The sequence below is a fragment of the Dermacentor variabilis genome, chromosome 5 (assembly GCF_050947875.1).
Source record: "Dermacentor variabilis isolate Ectoservices chromosome 5, ASM5094787v1, whole genome shotgun sequence".
NCBI lineage: Eukaryota > Metazoa > Arthropoda > Arachnida > Ixodida > Ixodidae > Dermacentor > Dermacentor variabilis.
Window position 1 is genome coordinate 48,916,670 of NC_134572.1, and position 12,454 is coordinate 48,929,123.

General features: G+C 47.7%; 1 protein-coding gene across 2 annotated transcripts in view; it reads left to right on the plus strand.

The window, feature by feature from the left end:
- The first annotated feature begins 1,204 nt into the window (after positions 1 to 1,204).
- Positions 1,205 to 12,454, plus strand: part of LOC142581856 (acetylcholinesterase-1-like) — a 37,768-nt gene continuing 26,518 nt past the window's right edge. Inside the window, exon 1 of one of the 2 annotated variants that reach the window (XM_075691301.1) lies at positions 1,205 to 1,280. The gene's annotated coding sequence lies outside the window, so the exon portion shown is untranslated. Of the gene's footprint in view, positions 1,281 to 11,950; positions 12,016 to 12,454 lie in introns of those variants that run through there. The other variant, XM_075691303.1, reaches the window with a different exon arrangement.

A 12,454-nucleotide genomic window follows, 5' to 3' on the forward strand; every position in this document is an offset into this window, starting at 1 on the left:
ATTTACATTTATAACGCAAAACCGAACATTTCTCGTGTTTTCATGTGTGTCCTGATTTTAGTGCAGTTATGTGACCGGATTTTGTGTTGACTTTAGTGCACTCATGTTACTGCACCTTGTGGCGCTGTGTTTCTGAGTTGTATATCAGTATTCGTGTGACATCAGGTCACTTACGTGACTGGACTTTTGGTTATATTGCGTTGGAGTTGACTTTTAGTTGTAATGCTTTTGAGTTACTTCTCTCTTTTTCGTATTTCTATGTGAAAAATTAGTAGCTGGGGCCCATTAAAGGCGAGAACATCTTCCAGGAACCTTGTATATTAACACGAAATATTTAGCATCAGCCCACCCATCCATGGAACTAAAATGCTGCAAGTGTAATGACTCTTGACAATAAAGAGCCTCCAAGGACAGATTTCACTTTTTCTCCTTTCTTTCCTTTTTCCTTTCTTTCTTTCTTTCTTTCTTTCTTTCTTTCTTCACGTAAGCGAGTTTGCAGCAAAGGCGAGACGTCATTCTACGACGCTTCGATTGCTGTTTCGGCCGTCGGCCTTCGGTATCCGGGACGTCTTGCGGCGCGGAGAATTCCCTCGGATGTCAGGGTTGCATCCGGAGCACCCGCGAGACCACGGGGCTCGTGCAGGGCTGCACCCTCAGTAATTGCCGCGCGTGCGGCTGAACGGCCAATGCGCCGAGATGAGAGGATAAAGAGGGGTGGGCGGGGGGGGGGGGGGGTACGTAACGGCAGTTTTCATAGCGCGAGTCTTTCGAGCCGGCCGCTCGATGTCAAGTAACCTAGATGTGCGCCGCTGATTGAGACTGCTGGCGCAAAGGAGAACGCCGTCAGCTCTCACTTTTCGTTCGCGCAGGAACGAAAGAAAAGAAGGGGTCGGAAGGAAACAGGAGGGGAAATAAGCAAAAGCGAAAGAGAGATAGCTGAAAGAAACAAAATACCAGGCAGGCCTGTATAGCAGCGGGCACCAGCCAGTCAACCAACCACAAAAAAAAAACTATAAAAGCGAAATGGGCACTCTTTGGATCAGGGACGCAGCGTCGGGCGCGGGCATTGCAGCACAAGCGGTATATTGCGAAAAAGCTTGACGAACCACGCAGGCAGCCGCAAAGGCTGCGGCCGACCGACTGCGCCACAGAAGGGTGCCGGGGGCCGCCACGAAAGCGACGACGACGACGACCCGCGGAAGCTATAGCCGCCGCCAGGGGTGTCAACGGATCTGCGGACACGCATCTTCGGTGAACGCCGGAGTGACGAACAGCAGGCGGTGAGTCTCGAGCCGTCTATCAAGCGTCTGCCCTGCACCGCCGCCTGCATTGCCAGCTCAAAGCTTTCGTGTTCTTAGTTCGACTCAGTTTCGACCAATTGGTTTCGACGGCTGCAGCACAAGGTGGAGAGGCGTGCCTATTCGACGCAACATTTATTTTTTTTTCCTTTCTGAACCTCGTGCTCCTCACGGCGCTCTCTTTCTCCGCGCGAGAAGACAATGGACGTTAGCCTCGCCATCCGCGCGCGGGAGCTCTATGCGCATGTGGCGCGACAGCGAAGGACACGTTTTCGCGGCGACGCAACGACACCTGAAAAGACGTGTCGAGTCGGTCGACGACACTGCGGCGAATGCGGCGCTTCGCTGAGTTCATTAGGGGCGCAAAGTCCGCGCCCGCGGGTTCGATGCCGTAAGCGGACCCTTACAGAAGGTACGGGTGACCGTAACAGGTACTCGTTGCCAATGACCCCCGCGGTAAGCACGCATCGCCCCCCGTCCCCCTCCGAGTACGACTTACAACAAACACCTAGAGCAGGCTTGTGGCAGTCTCCCGTCGCCGCGCTGTACCTCGGAAACTGGCCACTGCATATATGTATACTTACCGGGAGCGCTTAGCCTCGTTCAGCTGCAACGTTCCTGCGGCAAGCTATTAGCGAGGTTGTGTCGGGGCCCTATAATTTACGTCTGCGACTCTTTTACGCAGTGTTTATTTTCTCCAGCTTCTCTCATTCTTGCACCTTTTTCTTCTTCTTGTTCTTCTTCTCCTCCCGCTATTCGGTTACGTCGCACAATTAGCGCCGTCTCTCACGAAGCGCGCACTCAATTCAACCCGACCTCGGCGGGATATTTGGAGTCGGTCCCTGGGCTCCCTTGACCGGTCGCAATGCTTTTCCAAGTATTCCTCGAGCCAAGCTGGAAGTCCTGCAGAAGACAAAAGAACGCTCGCCAAGGGCGCGCACGTATGCCTGGCCGACCAACGCCTGCTGCCACTGCTGCCGTTTCCGCCGTAACTTGGCCTCGGCGTGCAAATTCGCGTAGTGAGAGTCTCGAAGCTTTAGTACCTCGAACCTGTCTGCTTCAGGATGCCTACTGTACCGTCATATATACGGGCCACCCGGCCAAAAGGAGTTCGTTGTTTGTGTTTAGTTTTCGAAGGGAGCAGAGCGGAGAGAGTTGAACGCAAGGGGTGGGCGCAAACGGTGGCTTTCGTTGCGTAGTCCAGGAGAGGGAAGTACCGCACACCGTTCTCAATCTCTCAGTGGGATTCATTGCTGCCGCTAACCAGCGCGCTTGGAGAGCATGATGACCCGAACGACCGACTAGGCGGCAGTTCGTGCTCTCGATCGGCACATTGCTCTGAGAGATGTGAGGCTGCAAATACAAAAAAAAAATAAGTATTAGAAAAATATATGCAGGAGAAAAAATGATTACCTAATACATATTTATTCTCGCTCAGATGTATAAGAAAAAAGTGGACTACCTTGGCCCAGCAGGTTAAAATACTCAGTGTGTGCGCACGAACTGGAAACAGGTGTGCAGCGCCTGTGGACCGAAGGTGTCGCGAGGGAGAGTCAGGCACCCTGCTCGGTTTATGTGGCCGGGCAGGGGGGGTGCTGCACATTACACTGATCACATACCCCCTCCCCGCTTCCTGAAATTTCGGTGTTGGTACCCGGCCTTCCCAACCATCCTCCTCCCCCTATCCCCATCTCATCAACCACCCAATTCCCGGTAAAGTGCGTGCCATCCCTCCAAAACCGAAAAAGAAATCGGTGTTGATCGGCCACTGATCTGATAATATAATGCAGAATAGTACGGGATTCACATGGGAATCTGAGCGGCCTCAAATGATATGATTATGCCTGTAGTATCCTATACAAGAATGTAATTGTTCCCCATATGATTGTATTGTCTACACGTAGAACCTACAGGCCCCAAGAAATCATATATGGTAGTGTTAATGTGGAGGTTATATGGATTCTTCAAATATATGCTTTTGTCTGGGTCTAACCCTGTAACTGCTTGGAGGGTTTTCAGAGGCCGCTTTCAGAGGCGACTTCAGGGGATTGACAGGCAGTCCGTCGCAGGGGTAGCGTTGTAAATAGATTTCGTGGAGTCGTAGTCCTGACTTCTTTCTAGTGTTCTCGTCCTGCTTACTTGCAAGCGATGGGGCAAAATTAAACCGCAACATCTTTCAGGCAAGACTCATTGTCCGAGTAACTTAGCAGCTTGATTACGTGCAGCCGCACTACTTTTTCTTTTTTATTCTTCATAAACAAAAAAAGAAACACAATGGCAATCTACTGGCATTATCACCCGTCCGTATTTATTTTTTTTTATCTGGTCGTTTCGCGACGCAATATCGTCCTCCTTGAGTACAGGAAACAGTTTTACGGAAGGCATACATTCGTATATACCCCTATCTTTGCTGCGACTAACATTTAATATGATGTCTTTCTTCATCCTTCCCTAGCCTATACGTATCATCATGGCGCTAAAATATTACAGTGCATGCAGTCTCGCACAGCCCAGCTCGAAGACGTGGTTTCGTTGACGTTGCTATAGTCAGTGCGTCCCACTCCACTGGAATCTCGTTTTCCCATTTCTCGTTTCTGATGACAGATTGGTTGCATGTTGTTTTTGGATCTTGGCGCAAAGACAGCTACGACCATCTTACTTTTATTTCCTTTTCTTTTTGTCGTTTCTTTTTGGGAAGGAAATGAAACAGAATTTATTCCAGCCAAGGTGTAAGCTTTGCCCCCGATAGTCTGCCATGGGAAAGGTGATGTCGTTGGGTGGAATAGAGCCCTGCACTGCGTGAATATTGCTCAGGCATATATATATATATATATATATATATATATATATATATATATATATATATATATAAAGGGCTATGAGTGCCGCGAACGTGGCGTTCTTACAGATAAGTTATTCGGCAAAGTGGGCCCATTTTGCCACGTGTAACGCGACTATCATAAGTCCAATTAACGAAGAGTCGTTAAATAACATTTTATTAGGATCTTGGGGGCATTCGTTTTAAAGGCACATTTGGAGGGCAGTAACATTTGAATGCACCCGCACTATTGTTCTTTTTTTTTTATCTTGAAAATCGCACCTAACTTACGTAATTCATAGCGCTCAATCTCGACAACATCGAAACCGAGAGCGCCATGAGCATAGAAAATGCAGCCCTGTTATCATATCAGACGGGTTTACACGCCCTTTGTCGAAAATCGCAACGAACTTTGAAACTGAACTTTGCTGCCAGTCACGGCAGATACTAACATGAGACGTTTTCACTGGCGACCATCTGCAGCGACGCCCTGTATCAGTATTTGCCGCGACATGCCATCATTCAATTTTCTTCTCGCACATTGTCACATGACTATTCCTTCTGACGCTGCTGCCGTGCGCACTCGGTTTCAATATTACTAGAATGGAGCGTTGAAATTCGATGGTGAATATAGGTGTGTCGAATTAGGCATGGCTTTCTAGATCTAAAGATATAAAGCTGCATTTAAGCGGGATTGCCTACAAAATTGTCTTATAAGCAACCGCACCCAAGGTTCAGATAAAAAGGTCAATCAACATTTCTTGTTAATTAGTTATCTTGTACTCGCGCTATTAGTGGCAAAGCATGGCCGCCTCACCAAATAATTTATCTGCAAGAACGCACGCTCGCTACGCTTGCAGTCTTTTTATATTGCCTAAAGAGAGAGAGAGAGAGAATGGAATAAGGAAAGGCAGGGAGGTTAACCAGACTGAGTCCAGTTTGCTACCCTACACGTGGGGAGGGGAATGGAGATATATATATATAACTTAGGTGTAGGATGTCTATAGTCGGGCACTCAAGTCTGCTCCCTTCAGGTAGTGAAAAAGCGCTCGAACTGCTTTCTGGGCTACTGAACTGTGAGGCCAGGCTCCCAAGCTCTTCGCTTCCTTAAATGCCCTGCCATCGAGTCTATTCAAGGCACACTGGAGAGTCTCACGTTGATTATCGAAGCGAGAACAGTAGCACAGAAGATGACTGATGGTCTCTTCACACTTGCACTTAGCGCACATTGGTGAATCCGCCATTCTAATACGATAGCTCTAGGAGTTGGTGAAGGCTACTCCTACCCACAGCCGACTCAGCAGTGTTGCGTCACGTCGTGAAAGGTTCGCTGGTAATTTAAGTTTCAGTGATGGGTCGAGGCTGTATAAACGACACTTAGAGTTCTGTGGTGCATGCCACTAGCTTAACGTGATGGTACGAGCGAGACTGTGGAGCTCTCTTGCAGCAACGACTCTCGAAATTGCCTAAAGAGACACCCTGTATATATAGGCGGCCTCCTTATACCGACATCAGCTGTTCCAGTGCATATATTATGCACTGGATTGTAACGTGTATCAGGAACGGTGAAGGCACTGTCACAGTTAACTGGCCACGAAGGAGGATTTCTAACCGACAAGGACGGCAGCGGGCCGCAATCCCGTTTACGTCAAACGCGTCACAGTGCGAACTGGGTCGGGTGGTAACTCACACATACTGGATCGACGAATGGCTGTCGTGTGCCTACTGATAACCATGCAACGACATTTGAGGAAAGGACGCTGAGTTCCTTGCTTGCTATAGCGCGCGCGCGAAACACTGTAAGGTTGAGTTAGCCAGCAACACGCTTGAGCCCATTACATAACTCTGTAGGCTCTCACTCCTCGCAAAAATGAAATCTTGAATTATTGTTGATAAATATGCGTGCCGGAGACCCCCAGATCACGTATGATGCCATGTAGTCGTTACAATTTAGATTTGGTAGCGTTCTATTTCTAAGAGTTGTACTCTGCGCGCTCGTTTTCGCTTTCTCGGAGTTTTCTGTGGCATGCAGTGTGTAAACGCGTACACTTTGCACTAGCTTAATGGTTTAATGACCTGTAAGGTTTCTTCCTATCTAACAATATTGTTCCTATTACTTATTATTACTATTTTGTGAGACAAGCATCGTTGACCATCTTACGGCCACTAAATATTTTTCTTTTATTTTAATTTCAGCAGCAACAACAACAGAAACGTAACTAAGGGACGACGGCAACTGCCTAAAAACAAAAAAAAATTCAACCATAAACATTCGCTAGGGCATTAATAAATCATATTCATACTCTGGCTACGTTCCTATAGGCTCAAGGAACAGACTATGCTATGTGCGTGGCCTCGAGAGCACTAGGCACATTAGGTGTATTAAGCACGTTGCGCACGGTATGCTAAAAAATGTGGCCAGGCAGAACGACAACATTCGTTATTACGTCAAGTGCACAAACCACGTGCGCCTTGCGATAAACGAAGCGATAGCTACGGAAAGACTGCTGTTTGACATAATTGATGTCCCCGCTGCTGTAGCTTGTTAAAGGACGAGCATGTGGGATATGTGGGCCTCCAAAGGACCAGTTACCTCAACCACCAAAAGTAAGTTCAACGGCTAAGAAATGTACGGAATAAACAAAATGAACGAAAAAAAAGGAAAGTAAGGAAGAAAAAATATCGGAGGAAGAAAGTATTACTTAACTCTGGCGTAGGCTGCTGTATACAATGGTCTGGAGCGCGCTGTACCGGCGACATGCAAGCGTTCACTCATAGCGAGCGTTATCAAAACAGTCTTGATGTTTACAGACATGGCATAAACAGAAAAACGAATTGAAGAATGCAGCTCGTAAAAGTAGTAAAAGTTCACATAAACAAGCACGAAATCAGATAGTGAGCGCGTTTCCAGCGTGTCGTCTTTGAAATAGTCTTTGAAATAGTTTAAAGTCACTATCTAACGGAAAGTCACGAAGAACTGCGACAGCGTCTCCTTGTTTGTCTGGGCACGACCAGGGACCAAAGACCTCCTCCGCAGATAAAGGACCCCTATCCCGTCGATTCAAACGGCTCCGGAGGGTCTCTCGCTGGTGCTCGCGAATTGCGGACGCACACTCAATTAGTAGATGTTCCGCAGACGCATCCGGGGTGTTACAGCGCTTGCCAGCAGCGGACGTCCTCTTGATTCTAGGTAAGGTACGTTCCCGTAGTCTTTGCTCTTCTGTCGCATCAACCCCGTATCTGGCCTAGACACGCGTTTGTTATTTTAATCGGTTATGCATGCAACCACATCGCTGGCCACCTTGAGCATGGTTGTGTCGAAAGGGGTTCGCGGTTAAGCGGTTAAATGGCACGCGCATGCATTTGCGGCACACGGCTGCAGTGCAGTTATATCCGGTCCTCTCGAGCGTCTGCAACTTATCAAACCTGAAGCTAGCTGTCGTTCGCCGTTCCTCGCAATCTCCGCTTCGCAGACCGCATTATCTTTTCTTTTTTGCCTGATTCTTATCACGTTGTTGTTTTCCTTTCTTTTTCTTTTTTGGCACGCATAGTTTGACATATAGTAGCGTTAGTTCCTCCCGCCACTGATCGGGAACTTTACCTTTCAAACCAGCGGTGTGTATTCCGTCCTGCTGAGCACGCAGTGAGGACTCAGTAGCAGACGGCAGGAAGGAGAGAAGAAAAAGAAGTTAGTTTTCTTGCCGAGTCGGGGCCGCATACCATCGGATGAGCAGCAGAAATGTTTTGTTTTTTGTTTTCCACCAGGAAACTTGTTTCCAAAACTTGCAGGAAATTAATGCGGCAGAATATAGGGCTGTTGTCGCCTCCTTGAGTGATTATCGCGCTTAAATCTGAAGGCTGGCTGCCAGTGCCTGGAGATCCAAACGGCTCGGGATTGACCCTGTAATATCGGAGCGTCCACGAAAGGCACGAAGAGCCGATTCCATTGGCTAATTGGTGCCTCGAAGGAATGCGAAAGGCTCGCGTGTGGCTAATTTCGTGCTTCTCGGCGGATTCACTGCCTTAAAATTTCTGCCTGCACATGGCTCAGGCGAATTAATTTAATGCAGCTCGTATTATTAAAAGGCGTCGCGGTCATCAGCTGCGGCCTTTGTTTCACAGTACCTCAACCGCACTCCTCCTCCCCCCCCCCCTTTCCTTCGCGAGTTTAATTCGACGCAAATTGGGAGGTTCGCGCGACCTCCTTCCTGCGACCTTCCCCAATCTAGCCGGAAAGGGCCTCACCGTGCAATCCCGGCCCGCGATGTACTTGAGGCAACGCAAGTTTCTCTCGTCCCCTGCTTGCAAAATGCCGCACATGTGCCCGCACCTCTCAGGCGCGGGTCTGAAACCAGGAAACACAGCGACGTCTTTTGAGAGACCGACGCCACGCATCGGCTTGATTCCGAGGTCGTTCAAATTGGCGTTAAAGGCTGTGACCGGCAAAACAGCGACGAGCGCCTCAAGATGCGCGCACCGCCGTTGTTTCGCTCGGGAACGATATATTCACCGCACGCACCGCCTCCATCCTTACGTGAAAGCGCGGGACCGCAACGGCTGGACGCAACGACGGCTTTCCGGATGTTTCCTTTTCTTTTTCTTTTTCTGGATGTTTCTTTCGATATCTCCGCTTTCACGCTGCTTCGATGGAGGGCCCCCCCACGGGGAAGGGGGAGGGGGGGGGGTGTTCGCGAGCGTTGCCTTTACGTCGAGCGTGCGATACCGCGGCGTATTGGACACGCAACCGCGGCCTTGAGGGGAAGTAGCACAAGAGCCCCCGGAGTGCCGTCCGCCACCCCCATCACTCCGCAAGCCGGCGGAGCAGCATTTCGGGGAGCCATTTCGAACCTTCCTGCGTGCATGCGAAAGTGCGTTCAACGTAGTCATTGTGCATGACCAACGCCGGTGAAAACCACGACGGGCTCTCGACTGTACAACGATAATGCGCCGATGCATGCATGCGCGCCGGCAACTTGACTGGGAGGCCGTCCCATAACCGAACGGCTTCTCTATCGGGATATCGTAATATGGCAGTGGTCGTATGCCAGGTAAACAATCGTCTCCCCCTCCTTTAGTCCCGTGATTAGGAAAGTCGGACGCCAGAAAAAGCATGACGTACGAGATGGAGTACTGTTGTATTCAAATCCAACAAGTTGACTGACGTTGAAAGTGATGCCCCAAGCGAAGCGATTCGATGAAGAGTCGTAAGTACGCCTAACGAGAAGAAATATAGGCATTTTATTGTGCAGTATTGAAGCATCTCTCCTCGAATAATATTAAATACAACAATGTATGTATAGTAACAGAGCATCAACTGCGACAATATAACGCCAAATAAGTACACGCATCAAATAAATTCTATTATTTTCATCTGAACTATTGTGAAGCTATTGAAAACGAACTTGACTCGTCTTATAAACAGGCTGACGAAGAACCAAGCGCCATTAACACAAAAGCCAATTACAACGAAACTTTCTAAAGAATATAAGCAGCCAAGATTGCCGGTTGTTGCAGTGATTCCAGGATTTTTTCCCCAACTGTGTACGTATACAAGCCATTACTACATACGACGCGAAATAATGTCGTGCTAATAGCATATCATGGCTTCCTCCAACAATTACGATTGAAACTCAAGAAGCATTTATGAACGCCTTGAATAGCAGCTTCACGTCGCTGCTTCTCGTTAACGGCTAACGGCGGCCCATGCAGCACTTCTCATGGTCATGAACATAATCCGGGTCATGGCGGCAGCGATTCGCTTTAAACGAAAGGCAGGTTAGTCACAGTGTCGATACTGTATCGGTGCTTTAGCGTTAAAGCGCCGCTAAAGAGGAAAAAAATATAGGTTGAGTTGTATGAGTAAATTATTCCTCTACAATGCCAGAAAAAAAAAAACACTCTTGCCGTGAGAAGGAGCTTGGTAAGCCAGAACGAGATACCGATGGCGACGCTGCCTTAAGGTTCCTGAACCAGCGCGCCGTGACGTCATAGATTTCGTCAGGGTCTGTCCGGGCTTAGCTAACTCCTTATCCTTAAATACAGAGTACATTGTGCTCTACAAGAGCCGAAGGCTGAACTTAGCCAGTTTCGAGAGCTTTTACCGCGACGCAGCGGCTGAAATGAGAAGCAGCATTTTGAAATGTGTGACGTCACATTGACGTAGAGTACGCTGAGGTTCTGGCGAGAAATTCAATAAATGGAAGTTCTGCTTTCGTTTTCTCTTCAAGTATGTAATCTCTCAACGCGAAATTAACGAAATTAGAGTTTTAAAAGAAGACTTTATCAGTCTAAGCTGACTTTGATTTTCTTTAGCGTCCCTTTAGTATTCAAGACCTATCTACTTTTGGGATTCTTACAACAGATGTATTCTGGCACCTCTCGTTGCAAGCTGTGAGCTTTACTGTCTTTGCACTTCTAATATCGCCTTGTCTGCCACCTTTGTACACTTGTAACGTGTCATCACCGTTATCTTGAACTTCCCAGCAGGTGGAGGAGGAGGAGGAGACAAAGGAGAGGAAAGACAGGGAGGTTAGCCAGTGTGAGTACCGGCTGGCTACTCTGTGCTGGGGAAAGGGGTAAAGGGAATAAAAGGAGAAAGAAGAAGAGAAGATACCACTGTAGATATTACTCGTTATAAACGCACAAATACAGTTATCCTTTGCTAGTGATTGCGTCAGCATTACCTATTTCAGAGAGAGAGAGAGAGAGATGAAGAGGAGCGGCAGGGAAGTTAACCAGATATTAGTCTCCGGTTTGCTACCCTACACTGGGGTTGCGAGATACGGGTTAGAAAGAGAACAGAGAGGGAAATTTAAAAATGACATATATGTCAAAAACGCAGTGAACTGTATAGGCAAAGAGAGCAGAAAACTTGGGCGTTCGCCTGCGCATGTGACGACCACCCAACCAGGTTCTCTCTGTATTCACAAAGCCGTTCGAGTGCTAGAAAGTTCGTATACGAACGTGGTTAAGTCCAGTCATGACAGCAAGCATGATATTAGCGAATGCAGACGGCTGACGACAAGCAGTTGTTATGAACGAGAAGCTTTTTTCAGTGAGATTGAACAGGTTCTTCTGTCACACTAAAGGCGTTAAATTTCCAGGAAAAATAAAACTCAAATAATGGCTTTGCAAAAAAAAAATTTTTCATGGCATGCCTCTGAAGTGATTTTCAATGTATTCTAGTTTTTCATAGTAATCTTTTTTTTCTATTTCTTGATCCTTGTGCAGTGCATGACTTTTACACTAGATTGTACGTTCCTCGTGTCAGTCTTATTTGCACATAGTGAATGCATTCCTTCGCTTATATACACATCTTTCTCTTGATTTTGTCCTTTTATATGTCTGCTCTATACACATTCATCTATGTACCTAAATTAATATACACTTATTTGCTTGCGCCAGATTTTCCTACTTTAACTCTTCTTTTTTATCAGTTACGTGTCACTTATAAAACGAATAACGACAAGTTCTCGAACTTATAGTTGACACTGGGAGAAGCAAATCACCTGGTTCTTTTCACGTGTCTGAAATCAAGCTTCTCGTAGTAAGACGCACAGTTTGGCAAGCACATGCTTTCCAGAACATTCTACGGCCATGGCTTGTCCCAAGCATGCCCCGCAAAGAGGTTTTTCTGTTAAGGGGTTTTCACGGCAGCGCCAAAGCAAACAGCTCGGTGCTTAAGCAGAGGCGCGTCAACGCAATTTCCATAGTTATGAACGAACGAGTACCCTGCCATACCGCTGCCACATCACGTACTTCACCTTGAACGACAGCAGCGCGGCGCTAAGTGACGAGCTCAGCGCCTTCCTACGCGTCATTTTTACGACCATCCAGGGAATCCACCCTCATGCGGCATCTGCAACACTCATTTCGCTTGCCTGACGTAACGCCTTGGTGGTAAGCGGAAATTCACTTCTTATGTTCGTTACCGCGCCCAGCGATGCCATCGATATTTTAGGCATGGTTCACGTGATAAGGCGGGTTATTTCCTAATGTATCGGTGTCGCCCTCATTTTGGCGTAATGCGAGACATGACTGCTTCATTATAGGAACCGCGGCGATGGCTCGGTACTATGGTAATATTCTGTGGCAGTTCAACTTAGTAATGTGAAATGTTGCGCTGGTTGGTTCTGTATGATCCAAAATGCAACAAAGCGACTTAGGACTATAGGGCACGAACCGAAATGTAGACAAAGACGAGCGCTGACTTTCACCTGGCAATTTGATTTTATTGAGAAGTGTATAACGCGTTGTATATCGCGCTGTTACGAGTCGCCCCGTTACATGTTGAATCTGCTGTGGAGGACGCGATTTCGCGTCTTTGAATGATCCCACC